The sequence below is a fragment of the Scyliorhinus canicula genome, chromosome 10 (assembly GCF_902713615.1).
Source record: "Scyliorhinus canicula chromosome 10, sScyCan1.1, whole genome shotgun sequence".
Taxonomy (NCBI): domain Eukaryota; kingdom Metazoa; phylum Chordata; class Chondrichthyes; order Carcharhiniformes; family Scyliorhinidae; genus Scyliorhinus; species Scyliorhinus canicula.
In genome coordinates, this window is record NC_052155.1 from 136146953 (window position 1) to 136161561 (window position 14609).

The window sequence follows — 14609 nt, forward strand, 5'->3', positions numbered from 1 at the left end:
GGGCTCTGTTGCCCCCGACCACTCTCTTCCCTCGCCGGAAGTCAAGTCCGACTTCATCCATGATGGCAGCAGCTTAAGTATGAAAGACGACAGTCTGAATTTCCACTTCAGCATTCAAACTTTTGAAGGAGGTTTTTTCATCTTCACTGAGTTCTTGGGAGTACTTAAGATGATAGAGGTACACGTGCTGTGTTGTAGTGAGGGAAAAGGAGAAAATAATAAACGCATGCTCATACTCGTTTCATCCTTAATCAGAAGAGATTGAGAAATGAGTGTGAAGTGGGATGGGAGAAGGAGGATTGCATGTGCAGTAATTCTCATTATCAGTCTCAGCAGTGGCCAGTGGCCTTAGCAATGCTTCCTCAAGGGGTGATAAAGCATGTAGATGTGCCCGGCCTTTTCCAGTTCTTTGCTTCTACTTTCTGTTGTATGCTACTTTCATTTTTGAGGGAGAGACGTGCATCAGTGAAAAGTGTCCTGCAATATATTTTGGTGATGTGGCTGCCATGGTTGAATGATTGTCAGTTTGTGCAAGCTGGGAGTTACAGTTGCTAGTTTTGCAATAGTGTTAAGTGTGTGGGTGTGAAGTAAATTATGTCCTGATTGACAGATTATTAGGAGGTGGGTGATAGGAGTAAAGTGAATTGAAGAGTGTGTGAAGCCTGTAATGGGTAGCACGGTAGCATAGTGGATAGCGCCAGGGTCCCAGGTTCAATTCCCAGCTTGGGTCATTGTCTGTGCGGAGTCTGCAGGTTCTCCCTGTGTCTCCGTGTGTTTCCTCCGGGTGCTCTAGTTTCCTCCCACATGTCCCAAAACGTGTGCTATTAGGTAATTTGAACAGTCTAAATTCTCCCTCGGTGTACCCGAACAGGCGCCGGAATGTGGCGACTAGGGGCTTTTCACAGTAACTTCAATGCAGTGTTAATGTAAGCCTACTTGTGACAATAAAGATTATTATTATATTATAATGCAGTTGATATATGCAATTTGAATGTGAACTCACCTTGGCAACTTATGTGGGAACATTAAACTTCTTGTGCACTGTATCCATGTTTGTGTAGCCACAATCCCAGCCTTGACCTCTGCTGATAGTTCTTCCCACTGTTTGCTGTTTGCTCAGCATCTGTCTGGAGAAGCTCATGCCATCCTCTGTAGATACACAACATCTCTCCTTTCCACCTCCTCCACCAAGAGCACGGTGACTGGAAACCTTGGTGCTCGCTCCTTCACGCGTACAACTGTCGCTTAAAGCCTCAGAGCACATATTCTGTTTTCTAATGACTCCTATCAGTTTTGCCTCCCATTTCAGACAAGCAGGCTGCCTTTAAGTAAGGGTAGCCAGCCACGATGTTGGGCCCCCTGCTGATTTCTGCAGCCATTGATAGGGCTGGCTGCATACAGCAATCATGTAGATCACCAAGCTGCAAAACACGTCATGCTGTTGGCAATGTAAATTAGTATGGCCATCCCCATTCCCAATTTCAGAGTTTAGCTCATTTTAAAAAAAATACTTTTTTTATTGGTTTCAAAAAGAGGTTAGGAGCAGACAAATAATAAACAATACACAACATTGATACAACTTTCACATCCCCAGTAAAGAACATGCAAATGCCCCCTATGCAAGAAAAAAATATTTAAATTAACAGTTGACAGTAATTAACAGGTTAAAGAAAGAAACAAAAGGCTGTCATTTATGTAATGTTCTTGTCGGATGGCGTGATTTATATTACAAGAACATTTGTAGCTCAAGCTATAAACGATTTGACGTGGGTCAAATATATACAAAATAACAGTATGAACATGCACAAGCAACCTCTCTCCCAACTCCCTGGTCAGTCTGAGGTCACCTGACTCTAACATTCACTTATGTAATAATAATAATTGCTCATTGTCTCAAGTAGGCTTCAGTGAAGTTACTGTGAAAAGCCCCTCGTCGCCACATTCTGGCACCTGTTCGGTGAGGCCGGTATGGGAATCGAATCGCGCTGCTGGCCTTGTTCTGCATTACAAGCCAGCTGTTTAGCCCACTGTGCTAAACAAGCCCCTAATATTAATGAGACTTCCAGTGGTCAGTCGGTGAATTACAACACAACCATGATATTGCGACAATTTACGACAACATTTTCCAGTAGATCATTTTATGATAGGTTAAACCTTCTCCAAATTAAGAAAAGACATGAAGGCCAGAATTCTCTGGCCATTCGCTGACAGTAGATTTCTCTGGTCCCGCTGGCAGAGCACTGCCGCCCATGGGCTTACTGACAGCGTGGATTGATTTCAATGGAAATCCCATTGACTGCAGCGGGAGAGTATCCTGCCACCAGCGAATGGTGTGCCACCTCCCACCGCGGAGAAACACATAGCTGGGAGGCCGGGGAATCCTGCCCTGAGGCTTCGAACCAGGATGAAACGTTGCGTGGTTTGGGGGACCTCCAAGTTAATAGAATCCACATGTGGTCTATTAATGAAGCTACAGCAATTATGTCTGCCTTCACTTTAGTGAGACAGGTCAGTTCAGATGGGACCACAAGGGCAAGGCTGCAAATCAATATCTAAAACTTTGGAAAAAGTGTCAAAGAAGGATCACCAAAAACAAGGCAGCTTCGAGCACGACCAGAACATGTGAGTATAGTCCGCAGGTTTAAGTGATCACCTGTCACATTTGTTTTTGAAAAGTATTACATTGAGGCATTTATATTATAAATTTTAACACAATGGATAAGAACACACCCCCAAACCAGCCAACATGGCTTTACATAACCAACACCTCAACAAAAAATCCCCACCAACCCGGCACCAACTTGTCCGACTTCCCCTGCGTTCCCTTTTTAACCCCCCTGCTGACAGCTTCATTTTTCCCAAAGAAGTCGATGAACGGCTGCCACCTCCGAGCAAACCTTCCACCAAGCCCCTCAGGATAAACTTAATTTTCTCAAGCCTGAGAAACCCCGCCAGATCACTCATCCACACCCCTGGCTTTGGGGGGTCCGAGTCCCTCCATTCTAGCAATATCCGTCTCTAAGCTACCAGAGAGGCAAAGGCCAAGACATCAGCCTCTGTCGCCCCCTGGACTCCCGGGTCTTCTTATACACCAAAAATTGCCAACTCTGGACTCGGGACCACCCTTACTTTCAGAACGTCCGACATGGCATCACCAAACTCTGCCAGAATCCTCCAAGCTTCGGACAAGCCCAAAACATGTGGACATGGTTTGCGGGCCCACCCGCACATTGCCCACACCTATCCTCCACCCCTTCAAAAAACCTGCTCATCCGGGCCACAGTCATATAGGCCCTGTGGACCACCTTAAATTGTATCAGGCTAAGCCTGGCGCACAATGAGCATACATTAACTCTCTGCAGGGCCTCCTCCCACAGCCTAGCATCCAGCTCCCTACCCAACTATTCCTCCAACCTCCACTTCACCTCTCCTATCGGGGCCTACTCCCAGTCCATCAGTTCCTTGTAAATTTCCGATACCTTCCCCTCCTCTAGTCACGTTTTCAACACCACCTTATCCTGTCACCCCAGGGGTGGCAGGTGCAGAAAGGTTGAAACCTGGCGCACAAAGTTCCTCACCTGCAAATAACGGGAACCATTTTCACCGGGCAGCTCAAATTCCTCCTCCAACTCTTCCAAGCTCAGAAAGCCACCGTCGAAAAACATATCCTCAAACCGCTCGATCCCTCCCCGTTGTCACCACCGAAACCCTTCCATTCAGCCCCCCCCCCCCCCCCCCCCGCCCCCCAGAACAAACCATGTATTAGTGCCCAAACCAAAGCCCCCTCCAAAGCCATGGGCTGCGTCCACTGTCCCCACACCCTCAGGATCACCACCACTACCGGGCTTGTGGAGTACTGCCCGGTGGGAACGGCAGCGGTGCCGTTAACAGTGCCCCAAACTCATGTCCTTACATGAGGCCGCCTCCACCCACTCCCATGCCGACCCCTGCCCCACTACCCACTTCCTGACCATCGCAATATTCGCCGACCAGTAGTCATTCATAAAGTTCAGGAGAACACCAGTCACATTTGATGTCTGTATTGGAAAAAAGCTTGCTAATTCTGACCTTGGTGAAATGAATTCTGTGCAAAATCTTTAAATTGAATTAGGCTTAACTGAGCACAGGAGGAATTGGAGTTGACCCTAAAAAGGGCCCTCCCACCAGTCATGCGCAAGGGTAAGCCCAAGTTCCATTTCCCAGCCATTTCTTATCTTGTGAAGAGGGGAGGTACAGGAGGGATAGCATGAGATCATGCAATCTTGAAATAAAACCTCAGAGACTTTGAGGCAGAAACAGAATCTTTTCCAATAATGTGTTTGGAGGAGCTGAGGAAAGGGTGAACAATGAAAGCGAATAAAACTCCAGCCCCGAAAATAACGATCAAGACTAGATTGAGGCAAGTTATATTTGGCTGTAAGCTCGTAAAAGATGGCAGAGGCTTAAGTTCTCTCTCCTTCCATAAGGCAAATGCCAAGCCAAGCTTGGAAGGCAAGAATAAATGGTTGTTACAAATATGGCACACAGGTAAAGGAGCGGTGAGAGTAAAATGCTGACAAAATTGTTTCCACATTTTTAAAGTGGAAATCGCAATGTGTATCAATGTGTATTTAGAAGGAGATAGGGATGGTGGGCACAATTAAAGTGGAGAGAGAGGATGAGCAGTAGAAATGGGCTTCCATAAGACAGCAGTTTCACATGGATCATGGATATGACACCATATTAAAATCTCTTGAATAATGGCAGCCCAATATAGTACAGTAAGTTACACGGGTGGGCAGCACGGTGGCACAGTGATTAGCACTGTTGCTTCACAGCACCACGATCCAAGGTTCGATTCCCCTCTGGGTCACTGTCTGTGCGGAGTCTGCACGTTCTCCCCGTATCTGCGTGGGTTTCCTCCGGGTTATCCGGTTTCCTCCCACAGTCCAAAGATGTGCAAGTTAGGTGGACTGGACATGCTAAATTGAACTTAGTGTCCAAAAAGGTTGGGTGGGGGGGTTGTTGGGTCAAGGGGATAGAGTGGAAGTGAGGGCTTAAAGTGGGTTGGTGCAGACTCGATGGGCCAAATGGCCTTCTTCTGCACTGTATGTTCCATGTTCTGTGTTAGATAATGCAATACCACCATCCCATCTCCCTCTCTGAGGTATTGGTCTACTCGCTCTAGGAGCCCTGCCTGCCCAGCTAAATGTATAATATCAACTTTTTACCAAAACAAAAAAATGGTTTTGGTAAGAAGAGAGGGAGAAATTGAAAAAGAAACAAGACCCTGGGTAGAATGTTCATTTTTATCGATTGAATTCTGTCAGCTAAGAAAGAGGCAAACTATCCCTGTGCTGTAAATCCGCCTCAATTTTTATGATTAAGCGAGTAAAATTTGTCTTCTGAAGAAATGCAAGAGAGTGTGTATGTTCGCACCTAAGTAGTGAAATGTGAAATGGCAAAGCTTCTTGTTTAGCAATAGGGTTGATTGAAAAACACTCACTTTTGTTGATATTCAATTTATAGTCAGAAAATGAGCCAAAGGTACTGAGTATACTCCATTATGTCATCAACACTGGCAATCGTGTTAGTAGTATTTAATAAAAGATCATCAGCATAGACAGACACCCAGTGCTCCAAGCCAACTCAGTGGAAACCCTTTAGCAGTGTTGATGACTTCAAGGCTATGGACAAGGGTTTTATCGCCAGGGCAAAGAGGAGTGGAGTCAAAGGGCAGCCTTGACATGTTCCTCTGGATATAGGGAAGTACTCGAGTATAGAGAGTTAGTGCACGCACTTTGCAGTAGGAGAGGTATAGTGAAGCTGAATCCAGGAAATAAATGTTGAGCCAAACACAAATGTATCCAAAATTGTAAACAAATAGTCAAAAGCTGTCTCCGCATCCAGAGAGATGACAACTTCAGGGTCGATCCTGTCTTTGGGGAAAGAATAATTTCAAGAAAGTAACATATATTGGCGTATAATTGGTATCGCTTAACAAAGCCAGTTTGATCGGCAGATATTATACAGGAACACAAGGCTCTATGCTGCACACCAACACCTTTCCGTTCACATTCAAAAGCAAGATAGGTGTGTATGAGTCACATTCCACAGGGTCTCTGGTCTTCTTTGAGTATAAGCAAGATGGAAGCTTGAGTCAGTGTTGGTGGCAGAGAGCCCTGAGATAATGAGTCATTGAAAACATCTAGTAATAAAGGATGAGTTCAGCAGAGAACATTTTATAAAAGTCAACAGGAAAGCCATCAGGAGCTGGCGCCTTGCCACTCTGCGTTGCTTTAAAGCAGTTTGACACAAAGGATCCTACAAGTCTCTGCTCAAGTCCACATCCACAGAAGGGATGTTCAAATTATTTAGCAAGTCAGCCATTGCGATGCAGTCCTAGGGAGAATTCTGATTTATAAAGGTTATGGTAAAAAGAAGCAAAGTTGTGATACCAAAGCGGTTAATACCAAAGGGGTCACGATTATGTGAGGTAGTCGTAGACTTGGGAAATAAACTGAGAGGCAGGCTGGTTTCTGAGTTGGTGGGCCAGAAGGGAGCCGGCTTTGTCCCCATATTCATAAAATGTCCCCCTTGACCATTGTAACATTTGCTCAATTTTACTTTTGGAAAGTATGTCAAATTGAGTCAGAAGCTTGAGTCGGTCTGCATGCAGCTCAGGAGTGGGGCTAATGGAATATTGACGGTCAATTTCCAAAATTTAATTAATCAATTCTAGTTGTTTTAATTTTTTTGCGAGATAATATATGCATTGTAAGAAATTATCTTCCTCCGGAGAACCCTTTGAGGGTGTCCCACAATAATGACGGGTTGGGGAAATCAGATTTAGTTGTTTTAATAAAATCGTCTATACTAGTGGATATGAATTTACAAAGGTCTTTGTCAGATAGTGAGGATGTGTTACATCTCCATGGGGGTCGACCTCCAGCCTTGGACATAAGAACCAGATGGTGGGAGTGGGGCACATGGTCCAAAATAACAATGGCAGAATGCTCGGCTGTTTTGACGAGGGAATAAAGTTCAATGTAAATTGATGAGTGAGTAAGCCTGGTGGACATGTGAGATGTAGAAAAACTCCCTCATGGCTGGATGGAGGAAACGGCAAGGGTCAACACAATTAATTTGGGTCATAAACGCAGAGAGAGCCCTGGCCATGCCGGAGGGGATGAAAGTCTTTCCAGTTGAGCTGTCCAGCCCTGGATCTATCATAGTGTTTAGATCCCCTCTGAAAATAAGATGGTGGGTGTCTAGATTGGGAAGGGAGGCAAAGTATTATGGGCCAGGGATTAGAGAACCCCCAAAGTATATCATGGAGTTCACCTGACCCACAATTTTAAATAGATTTTGGTTAGGGGGGGGGGAGCACAAGGGCCCATTTTACAGGTGTGGTGCAACAGAGAGCTAAAGTATGTTTAAAACAAAACAATGTTTATTCTATGAATCCAGTTAACATTTTATAACACCCAATAAACAGTTTATCAACTACAAACACTGATACTTTCCCAAATACAATATTCTATGGGTAACGCTTAATAGCTTCCCAAACAACATCCATAAGTTGAATCATTTTTAAAATAAAGACAGCAGGTTTAAATGCTCTACAGAAACAGGTATTGTTTTGAAATCATCAATGATCTGGAGACATTCCTTAGCTTGTAGAGAGAGAGAGATCATTATACAGCTGCTTGCTCTGAATGCAGCTCTCCACCTCTGAAAATGAAACCAAAAACACACTGCAGCTGCCAGCTCAAAAATGAAAGTGAAAGACAGACAGCCCAGCTCCACCCACACACTGACATCACTGCAGCTATTTGATAAACACCCATTTCTTAAAGGTACATCCACCTGACACAAAGTAATAAATGTTGTATCGTCCCTGTTGGGGGCATAGATGGTGACCAACTCTCCAGGGGTTTGGAAAGTGTGCCACTGATTTTTGTGTAATGTCCTCCAGGGTCTAAGGTAATATATAAGGGGGAAAACTGTATTCTTTTGTTAATTAAAATTGCCGTCCCCCTAGCTTTGCTGTTAATGTTGGAATGAAACACCTGGCCAACCTATGCTTTATGTAATGTGGTGTGATCATTAACACAAAGGTGCGTCTCCTGGAGGAATGCAACATCAATGTTCAGGCTTTTGAGATGTGAAAACACTTTGGAACGCTTAACTGGACCATTCAACGTCCGGACATTCCATTCTGATTGAAAGCCCTGTACCAGCCTGGCCATCTGAGCCAGTCACGCATATAGGAAGACTTTACAAACAGATCAGTGAAATAAAAGAAAAAGAAAACAAGGCCAAGAGGATCTCATACACAGTGAGAATGGCCAAATACACAAAGATCTTTGGTTACTGTCAACATAAAAGAATCCCTCCAGCCTCCCCTTCCTCCCCAGAACAATCACTCCACTCCCGAACCGTTCGGACAAATACTAAACAGTGTGATAATAACCTTTAACTAAATAAAGACATAAATCAAATCCTAGGCTCGACATTAAAGGTGAGCAGCAGTTATTCCATCTTATATAGGATCTGTTGACTAAACCACCTCATTCGAGGGGCTCGCCTCAACAATTCTGCACTGTAAATTTTATGATCCATGATCCAATTGAACTACATTGAGTAATACGCCATTGAAAAGTTGCTAATCATAGCTGCATATTAAAAACTCGAATGCATTCCAACAGTCAAACAAGCCCTTAGTTTTGAGCATATTAAGTGGCCAACACAGACATTCAAGCACATGATAACCCAGAACAACACCAAAAACCTATCGACCTCTTGGCTAGCTCAGTAATTAAATTAGGTTTTCCTAATATTTGAACTTAACTAGGTGTAGCCAAATATCTTGACCAAAATTGAAAGAATCAGCCAAAATATCCTCACGCAGATGGGGATGTGCAGCAATAAATTGTCATTAAAATAAAGATTCTAAAGGTCCAATGTTGTCTATCCCCATAGCCAGAGTACAGTTCGAGATGAGAGACTCATCCACCGATCTACATTCAACATGTTTATATTTAGTAACACCGAGTGTAGATAACAAGACCCAGGTATTGAAAATGCATAATTATCAGTCATTAACTCCATAAAATCTACCAAGGCAATAAATAGTTACCCGGACAGGGATTAAGTGCACACTGCTGAAAGAAAGAATCTGCCTCATCTGGCATGTCGAAGAAGTGATCTTTACTGTTAAGTGTGATGTGGAGACAGGCAGGATCAACCAAAAGCTTATTCCTTTCTTGTACGGAGTGGGTTTGATGTTGTTATTTACTGCTTGTTTCCTTGCCAGATCTTCACTCATGTCTCAGTACATCCTAATTGGGTGGTCTTGATAAGTGACATCACGGTGCTCACTTGCCCACTGAACCACGTGTTCCTTTTCTTTGTCGTGATGGAACCCTACCACATTGGCTCGTGGGAGGGGTCACCTGGGCAAGGCTTCAGTGGAAGGGTATAGTAGGCTCTGTTTAGCTTCAGGGACTTGGGGAAAGTTTCCTCACCCACCACCTTTTAAACGTATTCCAACATAAACTGGACTGGATCTCTGCCCTCAGTTTCCTCTGGTAGATTAACAATGCGTAGATTTTGTCGTGTTGACCAGTTTTCCAAGTCATCGACTTTGACCCGCAGCAGCACGCTTTCCTTAATCGCCACAGTCAGCCTGGACTTCAGTGTACAGGTCCAAGAGGGCTGTCTGGCTGTTGGTTGGGGTGTTGCCATGAGAACCAACAGATAGACAAATGGTGTCGAGGGAGGATCGAATTGGACTCAGTGGCTCTGCCAAAGAACTTTTCAGTTCCAAAGCAAAACTTCGGCGGAAATTGTCAAAGTTTAAGTCATCAAAGATGTTGGTTGCCATCTTAAATGAAGCCGTCTCAGCAGGCACGTCCTTATCATTGTACTTTTTTCCCATCTGCATGCTTTAAATTCTTCAGCATATTTGTATAAACCCGGTACCTGAGTATTTAACTTAGTTTTACGATAGCCAATAAAAAAATATATTGGCGTCGTGAAAAGCAATTTCTAAAAAAATTGTCCGGGAGAACACCACGTGTGTTTCCTCTAAATCATTCAACCAGAAGTCCCATTTAGATCATTTCAGCCCCTTTGTGTTTGATGAACATATGAGGAAGAGATTCAGCATCACCGTTTTCTGCCAATTTAACATAAAAGTCTCCTAACAGTTTTGCGACTTCGATCACATTTTAAGATAAACGTTTGCAATGAATTGACATTCAACGAATAGAAACATCAGTTATTTCTTTCACACAATTATCAATGTACAAGGAGGATGGAAAATCTCTTGACCAGCCTCAGTTCTGACCTATGTTGGCATCTTTTAATAATGGTTTTAGCTGGGGTGAAGTAAGTGCTCGTCATCATTTTCAGGGCAAGCCAAGTTAGAACATAGAACACAGAACAGTACAGCACAGAACAGGCCCTTCGGCCCTCGATGTTGTGCCGAGCAATGATCAGCCTACACAAACTCACGTATCCACCCTATACCCGTAACCCAACAACTCCCCCTTAACCTTACTTTTTAGGACACTACGGGCAATTTAGCATGGCCAATCCACCTAACCTGCACATCTTTGGACTGTGGGAGGAAACCGGAGCACCCGGAGGAAACCCACGCACACACGGGGAGGACGTGCAGACTCCGCACAGACAGTGACCCAGCCGGGAACCGAACCTGGGACCCTGGAGCTGTGAAGCATTTATGCTAACCACTATGCTACCGTGCTGCCCTTAGGCTGTAGAAAAATAGTTCATTTTACAATCGAACATGACCAGTGCAATAATCCTTGGGTAGATAAGGTGCTTCCTCTATTTTCACCCTGTCTGATAACAGATTATAGTTATTTATCTATTCAAACAGATACTACTAAGCATATAAATATTCATAATTATTGCCAATGCAGTTAAAGCAACAAAGTAGTTAAATATTATTCACTGATTATTTTTTAAACAACAATCTCATTTTATGTTTGGAATTTAAATCAGTTTTAGTTGGGGACTGGACTGAATAGCCCCAGAAAATGGACATGGGGATGGTGAAGTGCTATTAACCCTTGCAAGTGGATTACAGTGTGGGCTCCACACCATTTTGTGCTGCCTGATCCTTTGAATAATCTTTGCATGCAGCCAGTGCTAGCCACATTGCACAGTGGTTATACGCATCAATATTGTGAGCAGTTGGCATGACTTAAAGCCAGCCTATCCCTCTTAAAAGGGAGATGCAATGTGGCTAAAGCCAATGGTGGGAGTGGTGGTTGAAGCCTGAGAAAGAATGGGACAACAGGGCAGAGAATGGGATTGAAAGATTTTGGTTGCTGCACTGGAGGTATTTGTGGAAGAGATGGAAAGGCGGAGAGATATCTTGTACCCTGGGGGGAGGGGAGTTTATTGTGGGGGAAACAGGTCCTTCCGGCGCATGATGCAAAGGCAGTGGGAGCAGGTAGCCAGGATCCACAGCCAGGCCAAAATCTTGGAACAGCCTTCCTACAGCACTGTGGATGTATCTGCTCCACAAGGATTAGCAGTTCAAGAAAATGGCTCACCACTACCTTCTCAAATGCAAATAAAGGCGGGGTCAATGACAGGAGTCATGCCCCAAGGACCTAGTTGCAATGCTGCAAGAAGTTTAAAGTCAAATGATCAAGGTCTGTGAATGCATCCTCAAATACCAAATTCTACCAAGTGTACCAGTAACCTCAGCCACTCTTCAAAATCACCCAACATGCACCTCCCAACAATCTCTATCAATCAGGACTCATACCGGATCTCCATTCTCTCACACACTCAGCACTGCTGAAAGCCTCACACCCACATTTCACGGCTTGTCCAAACTGCCAACTATTTAACTATCAGTCACATCGGCCAGATTGCACTGCAGTCACTGGCACACTTTCTTCTCTCTTGTAGGGGAGATAGCACACAACCTGAGAAAGCAGCGGCTAACCTATGGCAGATAGGCCTGAACATCCAAATCCCAGTGAAAGAGACTGAGTTGACCATTATTTGGATGCCCATTGCTGCGCCATTGGCTAGCAGAGGTACTGAAGTGGTTGAAGATGATGGTTTCCTCACAGATAATCCTCCTTCGATTTAATGGTATGAGTCAAGGATAAGGATAAATAGATGGAGGGTATTAATTATTTGAGCACATTGACACTGGGGTGAATAAATCTGAATGGAGTAAAGATCGAATTCTGATCTCCTCCTTTGCCAAAAGGCTGCTAGAAGATTCACACTTCTCACTACCCACCTTCCCATAATGCTACAATTTCTACTGATTTACAAACTGCAGAAGATTTAGGCAGCCACTGCTGACTCTTGCCACTCCCCCATACTTAGCAAAATTATAAACTTAGACTTGTGCCTTTCTCCATCCTGATACCTCAGTGATACAACCTGATCTGGCAGGAGAGGAAGAGCAAGAAGGAGGTAATGATGATGACTCAGTTGATCAAACTCATTCTGATTCTGACACTGCGGGTGAGATCTTCCGGCTGTTCCTGCCAGTAGAATCTTTCGGTCCCGCCGATGGCGCACTCTACTGAGGGTTTCCCAGCAGTGTGGGTTGGATTCAATTTGAAGTGCTATTGACGGCGGCAGGACCAGGAGATCCCGCTGCCTTCCAAAGGCAGGCCACCTCCCACCGCCAAAAAACACGCCGTGGCGAGACCAGAGAATCTTGCACTGTTTGTAATTTAACCGTTAAGTTAGAGGCAGGTTCTGCATGCTTTGAGACATTGGGTACAAACGGACTGCAGTCAGTGCAGGCAAGGATAGCAGAGATGGCAGCCCACTCAAGGGTAAGGTTGCATATGGGTACTGCTGCACCGCAATCAAATGAGGACTTTGATGGGGCACACTTTAGAACAACACTGCTGAATGTGCACAACAAAATGCTTGATGCAATGAGAAGCCGGGCAGAAAAGCTGCATTCAATGGCAAGGGCAAAGAGGAGTCCAGTACCAACTTAACACATGGCAGTGCAGAGACCTTGGAGCCCATCTTTTTCAGCATAGAAATAGTGATCTTCTTATACATAGAAAAATACATCGAAAATGGAAGCAGAAGGAGGCCATTTGGCCCTTGGAGACTGCTCCACCATTCATTATGATCATGTCTGATCATCAAGTTCAATACCCTGACCTCACCTCCACCCCATAATCTCTTGATCCCTTTAGAACCAAGAGTTATATTTAATTCCTTCTTGAAATCACACAATTTTTTGCCCTCAACTATTTGCTGTGATAGCGAATTCAACAAATTCGCCACTCTCGGGTTGAAAGAATTTCTCCTCACCTCAGTCCTAAAAGGCTTACCCCTTATTCTCAAACGATGACCCCTAATTCTGGATTCCCCCACCATCAGAACATTCTTTCTCAATCTACCCTGTCTAATCTTGTTAGAATTTTACAAGTTTCATTGAGATCCTCCCTCACACTTCAAAACGTCAATGAATATAATCCTAACCAAATTAATCTCTCCTCATATGACAGTCCTGCCATCCAAAACATAAGACTGGTAAACCTTTGTTGCACTTCCTCTATAGCAAGAACATCCTTTTTCAGTTAAGGTCGCCAGAATTGCACACAATATTCCAGTTGTGGCCTTCCCAATGCCCTACATAATTGCAGTAAAACAGTCCTATTCTTATACTCAAATCCTCTCACTTTGAAGGCTGACATACCGTTTGCCTTCGTATACCCTGTACCTGCTGTACCTGCGCACTTACTTTCAGTGACTAATGCACGAGGACACAAAGGTCTTTCTGAGTATCCACCTATCTCAATTTAGACCCATTCAAATAATAACCTGCCTTCGCATTTTTCTACTGAAGTGGAAACCTCACATTTATCCACATTATACACATTATACTGCATCTGCCATACATATTCTCATTCACTCAGCCTGTCAAAATCACACTGAAGCATCTCTGCACCCTCTTCACAGATCATCCTCCCACCCAACTTTATATCATCTACAAATATAGAGATAACACACTTAGCTCCCCCATCCAAATCATTAATATATAATGTGAACAAGTAGAGTCCGAGCACAGATGCATGTCGTGTCCCGCTTGCCACTTCCTGCTATTTGGAAAAATACCTATTTATTCCAACAATTTACTTCCTGTCTGCTAACCAGCTTTCTATCCATCACAAGACATTACCCGCAATTCCTTGCACTTTAACTGTACATAGTAATGAATAGTAATGAAGACCTTCTGAAAGTCTAAATAAACCACATCTATTGGTTCTCTCTGGTCACCTCTACGACTAACATCCTCAAAGAATTCCAGTAGATATGTCAAGCATGATTTCCTTTTCCTAAATCCATGCTGACTTTGTTTCATTATTAATCCCTTGGTCTGCCTTTGTTGAATTTTAAACTGGTCTGAATCCTCAGGTCTTTCCTCTTTCTTGCCAATTTGTATGCTTCTTCTTTGAATCTAATACTATCTCTAATTTTCCTGGTAATCCATGGTTTGGCCACAGTTCCCTTTCTACATTTGCAACAAATAGGATTGAAAAAAATAAATATAGATTGTCCGATTATTTTTTTTTCCAATTAAGGGGCAATTTAAT